Source organism: Falco peregrinus, chromosome 21, assembly GCF_023634155.1.
Source record: "Falco peregrinus isolate bFalPer1 chromosome 21, bFalPer1.pri, whole genome shotgun sequence".
Taxonomy (NCBI): domain Eukaryota; kingdom Metazoa; phylum Chordata; class Aves; order Falconiformes; family Falconidae; genus Falco; species Falco peregrinus.
In genome coordinates, this window is record NC_073742.1 from 741843 (window position 1) to 756367 (window position 14525).

Sequence of the window (14525 nt, forward strand, 5' to 3'; positions counted from 1 at the left end):
GCAGCAAAAGCACGCATTAAATGTCTACGAACAGCTCGTGCCTTTTCTCCTGTGTGACACGAGGCAACCAAGGCACCTGAAAATGTATCAATGGAAGAGTGGATATATTTAAGGCTACCAAATTCAGAATCATGCGTGACATCTGTTTGCCCTAACGGTAGGCTTTGTAATCCTCTAGGGTTAACTCCTGCAGCAACTGATGGGAAAGAATGTTTTTGACAATCGGGACAGACAGCAATAATACTTGATGCTTGTTGAGCAGCAAGGCCAAACTGTCGCTTAAGAGCTCCAGCGTTTCGATGGAAAAAAAGAGTGACTTCGCTTAGCTTGTGCAATACGGTCTGGCAGTACTTGAACTGGTCACGGCAATAGGTCAGCTCGTCGATTGCCTTCTGCAGGAAAACCAGGTAGCGAGGTATGAGACCTAATATGCATAACAAAATAAGGCGCAGATCGAGAGTCCAAAAGGAAAATAAGTTCCTGTAACAGGGTAAAGGGTTGTGAATGCGAAACACTCCGCAGCACAGAAGCTTCAGCTCGTGGAACAATACCTGCAACATAAGCAGAATCAGTAACAAGGTGGAGCGGTACATTCCATTCTCGGAAAACACGAACAACTGCATTCAGTTCTCCTGTTTGAGGTGAACCGGAGACCGTCTCTATGTCCGAATCCCATTGTCTCCGTTGAAAACCTTAGGAAGACAGGAATTGAACCTGCACAGAAGAGATCAAAGCGCTCCATACTCCCCTTATATTACTTCCCAGTAGGGTCAGCTAAACAAAACCTATCGGGCCCATACCCCGAAAATGATGGTTTAACCTCTTCCTCTACTAAATGAGCCCCGTCACAAAACTAACGTTCTCCTTAAGCCTTCTACTAGGAACAACCATCACAATTTCAAGCAACCACTGACTGCTAGCCTGGCCTGGCCTAGAAATCAACACCCTTGCCATTATCCCCTTCCTTTCAAAATCACACCACCCTCGAGCTATGGAAGCTGCGATCAAATACTTTCTCGTCCAAGCAACCGCCTCCGCATTAATCCTCTTCTCAAGCACAATCAACGCACAGTTCACCGGACAATGAGACATTCCGCGACTAAGCCACCCAACAGCCTCCCTACTACTAACTACAGCAGTCGCAATAAAACTAGGCCTAGTACCCTTTCACTTCTGATGTCCAGAGGTCATACGAGGCTCACCTATAACCACTGCCCTACTCGTCTCTACATGAATAAAACTCCCCCCACTCACTCTTCTTTTCTTAACTGCCCCCTCACTGAACCCACTCCTACTGACAACCGTGGCCATTGCATCCGCAGCCATCGGAGGGCCAACAGGACTCAACCAAACACAAATCCGAAAAGTCCTAGCTTTCTCATCGATCGCCCACCTAGGCTGAATAACCATCATCCTCATATACAACCCCAAGCTAACATTAATAACCTTCTACCTATACTCCTTAAGAACCGCCTCCATTTTCTTAGCCCTCAACACAACCAACTCCTCAAAACTATCCACAATAATAACCTCCTGAACAAAAATACCATCACTAAACGCATCCTTGATGCTAGCACTACTATCCCTAGCCGGCCTGCCCCCACTCACTGGCTTTTTACCAAAATGACTCATTATCCAGGAACTAACTAAGCAAGAGATATCAACCGCAGCCATAATTATTTCAATACTCTCCCTACTAGGTTTATTTTTCTACCTACCCCTTGCATATTGCTCCACAATCACACTCCCACCAAACACTACAAGCTTCATAAAACAATGATACCATAACAAATCCACAGGCACACCAATTGCTACCTTAATTTCTCTGTCAGTCCTCCTTCTCCCCCCTTCTCCCGCAATCCTGACCGTTACCTAAGAAACTTAGGATCCCCTGCCTACCAAACCGAAGGCCTTCAAAGCCTTAACTAAGAGTTAAATCCTCTTAGTTTCTGCCCACACCACTAAGGCCCGCAGGACACTAAACCTGCACCATCTAAATGCAACTCAGATACTCTAATGCAGCTAGGGCCTCCACGATAAGCCTAGACAGACGGGCCTCGATCCCATAAACTTCTAATTAACAGCTAGACGCTCAAACCAACGAGCTTCTGTCTACCAGACTCCGGCACACTCTCAGCGTACATCAATGAGTTTGCAACTCAACATGAACTTCACCACAGAGTCGATAAGAAGAGGAATTCAACCTCTGTAAAAAGGACTACAGCCTAACGCCTAAACACTCAGCCATCTGACCCGTGACCTTCATCAACCGATGACTAGTTTCAACAAACCACAATGACATTGGCACCCTATAGCTACTCTTCGGAGCATGGGCAGGCATAGCCGAGTACCGCCCTCAGCCTCCTTATTCGAGCAGAACTTGGCCAACCAGGAACTCTCCTAGGAGACGACCAAATCTACAATGTCATCATCACCGCCCATGCCTTCGTAAGAATCTTCTTCACAGTTATAGCCATTATAATCGAAGGGTTTGGAAACTGACTAGTCCCCCTTATAATTGGAGCCCCAGACATAGCATTCCCCCGCATAAACAACATCAGTTTCTGAACTACTTCCTCCGTCCTTCCTACTGCTCCTAGCGTCCTCCACAGTAGAAGCTGGAGTCGGAACAGGATGAACCATATACCCGCCCCTAGCAGGCAACCTAGCCCATGCTGGCGCCTCAGTAGACCTAGCCATCTTCTCCCTACACCTCGCAGGTGTGTCTTCCATCTTAGGGGCCATCAACTTTAACACAACAGCCATTAACATAACCCCCCCTGCCTTATCGCAATATCCAACTCCCCTATTCGTATGATCCGTACTCCTATTGCCCTCACTTCCAGTCCTGGCCGCCGGCATCACCATACTACTGACCGACCGAAACCTAAACACTACATTCTTTGACCCCGCTGGAGGGGGAGACCCCATTCTCTACCAGCACCTGTTCTGATTCTTTGGCCACCAGGAAGTTTACATCTTAATCCTTCCCGGCTTTGGAATCATCTCACATGTTGTAACGTATTACGCAGGCAAAAAAGAACCATTCGGCTACATAGGAATAGTCTGAGCTATACTATCGATTGGATTCCTGGGCTTTGTCATATGAGCCCACCACATATTCACTGTAGGAATAGACGTAGACAGCCGAGCATACTTCATCTCCGCCACTATAATCATCGCCATCCCATCCGGCATTCAGGTATTCAGCTGACTAGCCACACCACACGGAGGCACCATCAAATGAGATCCACCGATACTGTGAGCCTTGGGCTTCATCTTCCTCTTCACACTTGCCAATGAGGTGTCGGTGGAATTGGTGGTCAGCCTTGATTACTGCGTAATCCATCCCGTGGATCTAAAAAGAATTTTATATATATATAATATTGTACGCACATACATACATATATATATTATATAGGGCCAGGTAGGACAGGCCACCGCTTCTGTCTCGTGCCCTAAGTAACTGCCTACTGCCAGTATTGGCACTGACTCACCAGCGGTCAGCTACAAGCACTTCTGCTCTTCAGCAGAGCACAAGCATTCCTCTGCTTTGAGAAGAGAGCATTGTGCTCACGAAACATTGAAAAGACTGACTTCTATGCCTCTCCAGCTATAACCAAGAGAATCCTTCCTTCTCCGCACCAAAAAAATTAATGCTGACTTTTCAAGGATGCTATGGATGAGGTTCATAACCAAGGGGTGTCATCCACCTGGCCACACAATTTGTCTCCTGCAAGTTCGATTAAGCATGCCAAGACATCCTATGGATGTGACAAACACCTCATCACCTCTGCTCTGTTGCCCCTTCTTCCCCCAGTTTCTTACTGGAACTAGTAACTCCAGCTCACCAGTTCCTTGAGCATGGCTTCAATCGGTTCCTGAGCCACATGCACATCTTCTGTAGGTCCTTCCAAAGTGATGTTATCCTGTGGCGAGCAGCCTCACAGTTTGCCCTCTTGCCTGTGATAACAATTGTCTCCGAGTTGCTGTTCTTTGCTGGGAGATCAATTTTGGTGTTGCTTTCTTTACGGATCTGCCACAAAGGAAAAAAAAAAAAATCATCTCAGAAGCGTCCCATGTCAGAAGAAAAACCCTCGCAGGCTATATTGGACACCACCAATGGGCAGGAGAGAGCATCCAGTGGGATTTTGCTGCAGGCAGTGATCATCACGAGCACTTGAGTTAGGAGCAATATCTCACCTTCTTGATGTTGGCACCTCCTTTCCCTACGATGTTCTTGTGGAACTGTTTGCAGATGGGGACAGAAATAGAAAAGCTGTTTTCAACCTAAGGGAGAAAGGAAGGGAGAACTGAAGATTACGCTGTCGTGGCAAGGGAGGCCCGACTTCAGGAACTCTGATAAACGAGCTTTTGAAAAGAGGCTTAGACCCAAGGAAGTTCTCTATACGAGGGACTTGTAAGACTAAACAAAGGCAAGGACGTTCCCCTATAGCCTTCCCATAACAGGTACTACCCCCTGCCTCCATTCAGCCAAAACAGCGTCGACAGCTCCCTCCTCTTGAGGTGTTTTAGCTCTACCCAAGCCAGTAGAGCTCTGCTTTGCCCCAGGGTTATCCAGGCACGTAGGAGGGAAGTGCAGGCAGAAGACCTCCTTACCAGGTCTGCCACCGTCTTTTGCATGTACTCGGTGCACTTCTCCACCTCGTTTTTGGGACCTCGGAGTTGGACGATGTCACTCTTGTGTGCAGGGTCTGGGAAGTTGATGATAACCTGCAGGAGCGGTCATTTATAGTTAGCTCAAGCAAAAGCAAGAACCCTTGTGTCAGACACATGCAAAGGTTGGGGGGACCCTACACATGCCCTTTCCCCATTCAGAACAGGGGAACCGTGTTAGCGGCCTCTGGCTAAAAGAACTATCTTCTCAGACACTTGCGCTACAGAGCCACTAAAGTTACGACTTCTGTGACGACAGGCCTACTACCCATGTAGGAAATAACCCCTCTGGATTCCTCCTCTCCTACCAAGCCTTACCTCTGGGAATTGCTCCCGGATTTCCCAGACCCGCTCAGCCTTCTGCCCAATGATGGTCCAGTGGAATTTCTGCTCAACGATTAGGTCCGCAGCATGTTCATTTTCCTGACGGGAACAGAGGGCACACTGAGTGTTCAGCCGGAGAGCCATCTACTTTGACTTAGCAGTTTGCTGCCCGACGGTTTACTTGCCAGCACTGTCCCTCTTTTCTCCAGACCAAATTCACTCTGCGTTGACAGAGAAGGGCTACCCGAGGGAAGAGGGGAAGACATTTGTGAAGAGGAACTTGCACTTGTCCTGAGATCCAAGTGCTCCGTGGGCAAGGGGCACACACTCGCACCAGAAGGTTACAAGGGAACACGAGAGCCCAAACCCTGCAGTCTCCCAAACATCACGTCCTACCCACTCACCATACGGGAAGCGAGTTCCAGCAGCTCTTTCTTGGCCTGTGGGACCCCCTGTGGGTCTCCTTCAATTCTGATCGGGTTGCTCTTCTCGTTGTCCGGGGGAATGCGCACAGACACCTTGTACAGATCCTCCATCCTGTTCACTTCGAGGCAAGGACTGTGGTGACGCCGTCTGCTAGGCAAAGACCTGGAAGCAAGGCACCTTGATTATCACTGCTCAGAGGCTGTTGAAGAAGTAAAGCCGCCTCTGGGAAGGGCTCAGTGGGGTAGGGTTGAGCCAGGGGAAATTGCCTCTTCCCCCTGGAGTTCAGCGAGAGCAGACCTGTGCCACACGAGAGCCTGTCCAAGTAAATACCGTGGCATCTACAGAGCCCATTGTTCCCTTGTCAGAGCGAGGCGTGTTTCTTCCCCAAACAGTATCACATTTAGAGCAGAGGATAATCGTTCCTTTCTACCCCAAACTCTTGGCTGGGGACACGTTGCAGTGCTATCAAACTAGCAGACCGCAACAAGGCTTTAGCGTTGGCCATATTCTACTGCCGGTGCTGTAGCACCTTCCTCCAGAGGCCAGACCACACTGCTCCTCCTCCAGCTGACACCCTCTCCCACAAGCCACAGGGCTATTTAACCCCTTAGCGGGAACCAGCTACACCTGCACATCGTCCATGTCAATCAACCCACTGCCTCTGAGGCAAGGCCACAGCTGCGTGTTATCAATGCTAATCAACCCACCGCCTTCATTCCTCTACAGGGAGAAGCTCACCAAGCACATTTCCACCACCCACAACTGGCTGCTAAAATGTCATTCGCACAGAGCAACGTGTGGAAAAAAAAAAAAAAAAAAAATTCCTCCAGGACACATCAAAGTAATTCCACTACTGTTCAGGCTCCCAAGGTACTTTCACCCGTTAAAGCCATCGCAAGGCCTGACGGCCCATTTCTCTCCTTGTACCACCACCACTCCAGAAAAGCAGAGGAAATGTGATGGAGACAGCACACTGGGTGAGCTACAGAGCCCCTGATACCATCTACTAAACACGAAGAGTGTGAGCATGGGAAGGACTAGAAAGGCACTCCACTTACCGTTTAGCTGCTTTCTTGCCAATGAGGTGTCGGTGGAATTGGTGGTCAGCCTTGATTATTGCGTAATCCGTCCCGTGGATCTAAAAAGAATTATATTTTTTATATCTATCTATATATGTATGTATGTACATTATTTTATATTATAATATATAGGGCCAGGTAGGACAGGCCACTGCTTCTGTCTCGTGCCCTAAGTAACTGCCTACTGCCAGTATTGGCACTGACTCACCAGCAGTCAGCTACAAGCACTTCTGCTCTTAAGCAGAGCACAAGCATTCCTCTGCTTTGAGAAGAGAGCATTGTGCTCATGAAACACTGAAAAGACTTACTTCTATGCCTCTCCAGCTATAACCAAGAGAATCCTTCCTTCTCCGCACCAAAAAAATTAATGCTGACTTTTCAAGGATGCTATGGATGAGGTTCATAACCAAGGGGTGTCATCCACCTGGCCACACAATTTGTCTCCTGCAAGTTCGATTAAGCATGCCAAGACATCCTATGGATGTGACAAACACCTCATCACCTCTGCTCTGTTGCCCCTTCTTCCCCCAGCTCTTGTTCTCCTTCATAATACCTAGTTGTTCTCTCATTATGAATCCTCCCTTCCCCTTATCAGTGTCAATGGAATCATCGTTCCATGGACAATGAGTCGTCCCGTTCCCCCGCTTGGTCCGAGAGTATTACCTCTGTTCAGTGGCTTGATCCAGGGTGATAGTGCTCGTTCTAGGCGCTGTAAAAAGCGAAATCTATATCCTATGTCCTGATTTTGGGTAGCTAACATTAATGCAAAACAGTAATCCTCACACAGTTTTTATTTCATTCTGTAGCGTCGGTGTCGGTATCAGCTGCCTGCAGTAAAGGTTCACGGAAAGGTCTTACATTCTTCGCTGGGATCCATCTAGGTCCTTTTTCTGTAGAGACACAAGCATAACCTTTTCCCCGTGTAACAAGAGGATATGGTCCCATAATTTTACCTGTTTCTGCATCTCGGACCGATACCGGGCCTTTAACCCGTGCCTCGACGGAGGTAGCTGCAGTGAAACGTCGACCTATCGGTGGGTCGTTATCTATTCAAGAACAATTCAAAAAATTAAAAACATACAACGCTTTCTGTAACCGTTCCTCGGGAATAGCCATGCCCATTCCCCCTTTTTGTTGTTGTCATAAACGTTTCAGAGACCGACGAGACCCTTCAATGAGAGATCGACCGGTGGGGGAATGAGCAATGCCGGTAATATGAGTTCTACCCCATAGGGCAAAAGAGGTTTTTACAGTTGTTGAAACGTAAAGATAAAGACCGATAACGGTCCAGCTTAAGGGGATACCTAAAGCAGCAAAAGCACGCATTAAATGTCTACGAACAGCTCGTGCCTTTTCTCCTGTGTGACACGAGGCAACCAAGGCACCTGAAAATGTATCAATGGAAGAGTGGATATATTTAAGGCTACCAAATTCAGAATCATGCGTGACATCTGTTTGCCCTAACGGTAGGCTTTGTAATCCTCTAGGATTAACTCCTGCAGCAACTGATGGGAAAGAATGTTTTTGACAATCGGGACAGACAGCAATAATACTTGATGCTTGTTGAGCAGCAAGGCCAAACTGTCGCTTAAGAGCTCCAGCGTTTCGATGGAAAAAAAGAGTGACTTCGCTTAGCTTGTGCAATACGGTCTGGCAGTACTTGAACTGGTCACGGCAATAGGTCAGCTCGTCGATTGCCTTCTGCAAGAAAACCAGGTAGCGAGGTATGAGACCTAATATGCATAACAAAATAAGGCGCAGATCGAGAGTCCAAAAGGAAAATAAGTTCCTGTAACAGGGTAAAGGGTTGTGAATGCGAAACACTCCGCAGCACAGAAGCTTCAGCTCGTGGAACAATACCTGCAACATAAGCAGAATCAGTAACAAGGTGGAGCGGTACATTCCATTCTCGGAAAACACGAACAACTGCATTCAGTTCTCCTGTTTGAGGTGAACCGGAGACCGTCTCTATGTCCGAATCCCATTGTCTCCGTTGAAAACCTTAGGAAGACAGGAATTGAACCTGCACAGAAGAGATCAAAGCGCTCCATACTCCCCTTATATTACTTCCCAGTAGGGTCAGCTAAACAAAAGCTATCGGGCCCATACCCCGAAAATGATGGTTTAACCTCTTCCTCTACTAAATGAGCCCCGTCACAAAACTAACGTTCTCCTTAAGCCTTCTACTAGGAAAAACCATCACAATTTCAAGCAACCACTGACTGCTAGCCTGGCCTGGCCTAGAAATCAACACCCTTGCCATTATCCCCTTCCTTTCAAAATCACACCACCCTCGAGCTATGGAAGCTGCGATCAAATACTTTCTCGTCCAAGCAACCGCCTCCGCATTAATCCTCTTCTCAAGCACAATCAACGCACAGTTCACCGGACAATGAGACATTCCGCGACTAAGCCACCCAACAGCCTCCCTACTACTAACTACAGCAGTCGCAATAAAACTAGGCCTAGTACCCTTTCACTTCTGATGTCCAGAGGTCATACAAGGCTCACCTATAACCACTGCCCTACTCGTCTCTACATGAATAAAAGTCCCCCCACTCACTCTTCTTTTCTTAACTGCCCCCTCACTGAACCCACTCCTACTGACAACCGTGGCCATTGCATCCGCAGCCATCGGAGGGCCAACAGGACTCAACCAAACACAAATCCGAAAAGTCCTAGCTTTCTCATCGATCGCCCACCTAGGCTGAATAACCATCATCCTCATATACAACCCCAAGCTAACATTAATAACCTTCTACCCATACTCCTTAAGAACCGCCTCCATTTTCTTAGCCCTCAACACAACCAACTCCTCAAAACTATCCACAATAATAACCTCCTGAACAAAAATACCATCACTAAACGCATCCTTGACGCTAGCACTACTATCCCTAGCCGGCCTGCCCCCACTCACTGGCTTTTTACCAAAATGACTCATTATCCAGGAACTAACTAAGCAAGAGATATCAACCGCAGCCATAATTATTTCAATACTCTCCCTACTAGGTTTATTTTTCTACCTACGCCTTGCATATTGCTCCACAATCACACTCCCACCAAACACTACAAGCTTCATAAAACAATGATACAATAACAAATCCACAGGCACACCAATTGCTACCTTAATTTCTCTGTCAGTCCTCCTTCTCCCCCCTTCTCCCGCAATCCTGACCGTTACCTAAGAAACTTAGGATCCCCTGCCTACCAAACCGAAGGCCTTCAAAGCCTTAACTAAGAGTTAAATCCTCTTAGTTTCTGCCCACACCACTAAGGCCCGCAGGACACTAAACCTGCACCATCTAAATGCAACTCAGATACTCTAATGCAGCTAGGGCCTCCACGATAAGCCTAGACAGACGGGCCTCGATCCCATAAACTTCTAATTAACAGCTAGATGCTCAAACCAACAAGCTTCTGTCTACCAGACTCCGGCACACTCTCAGCGTACATCAATGAGTTTGCAACTCAACATGAACTTCACCACAGAGTCGATAAGAAGAGGAATTCAACCTCTGTAAAAAGGACTACAGCCTAACGCCTAAACACTCAGCCATCTGACCCGTGACCTTCATCAACCGATGACTATTTTCAACAAACCACAATGACATCGGCACCCTATAGCTACTCTTCGGAGCATGGGCAGGCATAGCCGAGTACCGCCCTCAGCCTCCTTATTCGAGCAGAACTTGGCCAACCAGGAACTCTCCTAGGAGACGACCAAATCTACAATGTCATCATCACCGCCCATGCCTTCGTAAGAATCTTCTTCACAGTTATAGCCATTATAATCGAAGGGTTTGGAAACTGACTAGTCCCCCTTATAATTGGAGCCCCAGACATAGCATTCCCCCGCATAAACAACATCAGTTTCTGAACTACTTCCTCCGTCCTTCCTACTGCTCCTAGCGTCCTCCACAGTAGAAGCTGGAGTCGGAACAGGATGAACCATATACCCGCCCCTAGCAGGCAACCTAGCCCATGCTGGCGCCTCAGTAGACCTAGCCATCTTCTCCCTACACCTCGCAGGTGTGTCTTCCATCTTAGGGGCCATCAACTTTAACACAACAGCCATTAACATAACCCCCCCTGCCTTATCGCAATATCCAACTCCCCTATTCGTATGATCCGTACTCCTATTGCCCTCACTTCCAGTCCTGGCCGCCGGCATCACCATACTACTGACCGACCGAAACCTAAACACTACATTCTTTGACCCCGCTGGAGGGGGAGACCCCATTCTCTACCAGCACCTGTTCTGATTCTTTGGCCACCAGGAAGTTTACATCTTAATCCTTCCCGGCTTTGGAATCATCTCACATGTTGTAACGTATTACGCAGGCAAAAAAGAACCATTCGGCTACATAGGAATAGTCTGAGCTATACTATCGATTGGATTCCTGGGCTTTGTCATATGAGCCCACCACATATTCACTGTAGGAATAGACGTAGACAGCCGAGCATACTTCATCTCCGCCACTATAATCATCGCCATCCCATCCGGCATTCAGGTATTCAGCTGACTAGCCACACCACACGGAGGCACCATCAAATGAGATCCACCGATACTGTGAGCCTTGGGCTTCATCTTCCTCTTCACACTTGCCAATGAGGTGTCGGTGGAATTGGTGGTCAGCCTTGATTACTGCGTAATCCATCCCGTGGATCTAAAAAGAATTTTATATATATATAATATTGTACGCACATACATACATATATATATTATATAGGGCCAGGTAGGACAGGCCACCGCTTCTGTCTCGTGCCCTAAGTAACTGCCTACTGCCAGTATTGGCACTGACTCACCAGCGGTCAGCTACAAGCACTTCTGCTCTTAAGCAGAGCACAAGCATTCCTCTGCTTTGAGAAGAGAGCATTGTGCTCATGAAACATTGAAAAGACTGACTTCTATGCCTCTCCAGCTATAACCAAGAGAATCCTTCCTTCTCCGCACCAAAAAAATTAATGCTGACTTTTCAAGGATGCTATGGATGAGGTTCATAACCAAGGGGTGTCATCCACCTGGCCACACAATTTGTCTCCTGCAAGTTCGATTAAGCATGCCAAGACATCCTATGGATGTGACAAACACCTCATCACCTCTGCTCTGTTGCCCCTTCTTCCCCCAGCTCCTGTTCTCCTTCATAATACCTAGTTGTTCTCTCATTATGAATCCTCCCTTCCCCTTATCAGTGTCAATGGAATCATCGTTCCATGGACAATGAGTCGTCCCGTTCCCCCGCTTGGTCCGAGAGTATTACCTCTGTTCAGTGGCTTGATCCAGGGTGATAGTGCTCGTTCTAGGCGCTGTAAAAAGCGAAATCTATATCCTATGTCCTGATTTTGGGTAGCTAACATTAATGCAAAACAGTCATCCTCACACAGTTTTTATTTCATTCTGTAGCGTCGGTGTCGTTATCAGCTGCCTGCGGTAAAGGTTCACGGAAAGGTCTTACATTCTTCGCTGGGATCCATCTAGGTCCTTTTTCTGTAGAGACACAAGCATAACCTTTTCCCCGTGTAACAAGAGGATATGGTCCCATAATTTTACCTGTTTCTGCATCTCGGACCGATACCGGGCCTTTAACCCCGTGCCTCGACGGAGGTAGCTGCAGTGAAACGTCGACCTATCGGTGGGCCGTTATCTATTCAAGAACAATTCAAAAAATTAAAAACATACAACGCTTTCTGTAACCGTTCCTCGGGAATAGCCATGCCCATTCCCCCTTTTTGTTGTTGTCATAAACGTTTCAGAGACCGATGAGACCCTTCAATGAGAGATCGACCGGTGGGGGAATGAGCAATGCCGGTAATATGAGTTCTACCCCATAGGGCAAAAGAGGTTTTTACAGTTGTTGAAACGTAAAGATAAAGACCGATAACGGTCCAGCTTAAGGGGATACCTAAAGCAGCAAAAGCACGCATTAAATGTCTACGAACAGCTCGTGCCTTTTCTCCTGTGTGACACGAGGCAACCAAGGCACCTGAAAATGTATCAATGGAAGAGTGGATATATTTAAGGCTACCAAATTCAGAATCATGCGTGACATCTGTTTGCCCTAACGGTAGGCTTTGTAATCCTCTAGGGTTAACTCCTGCAGCAACTGATGGGAAAGAATGTTTTTGACAATCGGGACAGACAGCAATAATACTTGATGCTTGTTGAGCAGCAAGGCCAAACTGTCGCTTAAGAGCTCCAGCGTTTCGATGGAAAAAAAGAGTGACTTCGCTTAGCTTGTGCAATACGGTCTGGCAGTACTTGAACTGGTCACGGCAATAGGTCAGCTCGTCGATTGCCTTCTGCAGGAAAACCAGGTAGCGAGGTATGAGACCTAATATGCATAACAAAATAAGGCGCAGATCGAGAGTCCAAAAGGAAAATAAGTTCCTGTAACAGGGTAAAGGGTTGTGAATGCGAAACACTCCGCAGCACAGAAGCTTCAGCTCGTGGAACAATACCTGCAACATAAGCAGAATCAGTAACAAGGTGGAGCGGTACATTCCATTCTCGGAAAACACGAACAACTGCATTCAGTTCTCCTGTTTGAGGTGAACCGGAGACCGTCTCTATGTCCGAATCCCATTGTCTCCGTTGAAAACCTTAGGAAGACAGGAATTGAACCTGCACAGAAGAGATCAAAGCGCTCCATACTCCCCTTATATTACTTCCCAGTAGGGTCAGCTAAACAAAAGCTATCGGGCCCATACCCCGAAAATGATGGTTTAACCTCTTCCTCTACTAAATGAGCCCCCGTCACAAAACTAACGTTCTCCTTAAGCCTTCTACTAGGAACAACCATCACAATTTCAAGCAACCACTGACTGCTAGCCTGGCCTGGCCTAGAAATCAACACCCTTGCCATTATCCCCTTCCTTTCAAAATCACACCACCCTCGAGCTATGGAAGCTGCGATCAAATACTTTCTCGTCCAAGCAACCGCCTCCGCATTAATCCTCTTCTCAAGCACAATCAACGCACAGTTCACCGGACAATGAGACATTCCGCGACTAAGCCACCCAACAGCCTCCCTACTACTAACTACAGCAGTCGCAATAAAACTAGGCCTAGTACCCTTTCACTTCTGATGTCCAGAGGTCATACGAGGCTCACCTATAACCACTGCCCTACTCGTCTCTACATGAATAAAACTCCCCCCACTCACTCTTCTTTTCTTAACTGCCCCCTCACTGAACCCACTCCTACTGACAACCGTGGCCATTGCATCCGCAGCCATCGGAGGGCCAACAGGACTCAACCAAACACAAATCCGAAAAGTCCTAGCTTTCTCATCGATCGCCCACCTAGGCTGAATAACCATCATCCTCATATACAACCCCAAGCTAACATTAATAACCTTCTACCCATACTCCTTAAGAACCCGCCCTCCATTTTCTTAGCCCTCAACACAACCAACTCCTCAAAACTATCCACAATAATAACCTCCTGAACAAAAATACCATCACTAAACGCATCCTTGACGCTAGCACTACTATCCCTAGCCGGCCTGCCCCCACTCACTGGCTTTTTACCAAAATGACTCATTATCCAGGAACTAACTAAGCAAGAGATATCAACCGCAGCCATAATTATTTCAATACTCTCCCTACTAGGTTTATTTTTCTACCTACGCCTTGCATATTGCTCCACAATCACACTCCCACCAAACACTACAAGCTTCATAAAACAATGATACAATAACAAATCCACAGGCACACCAATTGCTACCTTAATTTCTCTGTCAGTCCTCCTTCTCCCCCCTTCTCCCGCAATCCTGACCGTTACCTAAGAAACTTAGGATCCCCTGCCTACCAAACCGAAGGCCTTCAAAGCCTTAACTAAGAGTTAAATCCTCTTAGTTTCTGCCCACACCACTAAGGCCCGCAGGACACTAAACCTGCACCATCTAAATGCAACTCAGATACTCTAATGCAGCTAGGGCCTCCACGATAAGCCTAGACAGACGGGCCTCGATCCCATAAACTTCTAATTAACAGCTAGACGCTCAAACCAACAAGCTT

At 47.3% G+C, this 14525-nt stretch overlaps 3 pseudogenes; all 3 read left to right on the top strand.

Annotated features, from left to right (window-relative positions):
- Nucleotides 1-835: 835 nt before the first annotated feature.
- On the top strand, nucleotides 836-1773 carry LOC129782977 (NADH-ubiquinone oxidoreductase chain 2-like; annotated as a pseudogene).
- Nucleotides 1774-8650: 6877 nt separating this feature from the next.
- Nucleotides 8651-9691, top strand: LOC129782978 (NADH-ubiquinone oxidoreductase chain 2-like; annotated as a pseudogene).
- Nucleotides 9692-10237: 546 nt separating this feature from the next.
- LOC129782979 (NADH-ubiquinone oxidoreductase chain 2-like) lies at nucleotides 10238-14293 on the top strand (annotated as a pseudogene).
- The last annotated feature ends 232 nt before the right edge of the window (nucleotides 14294-14525 follow it).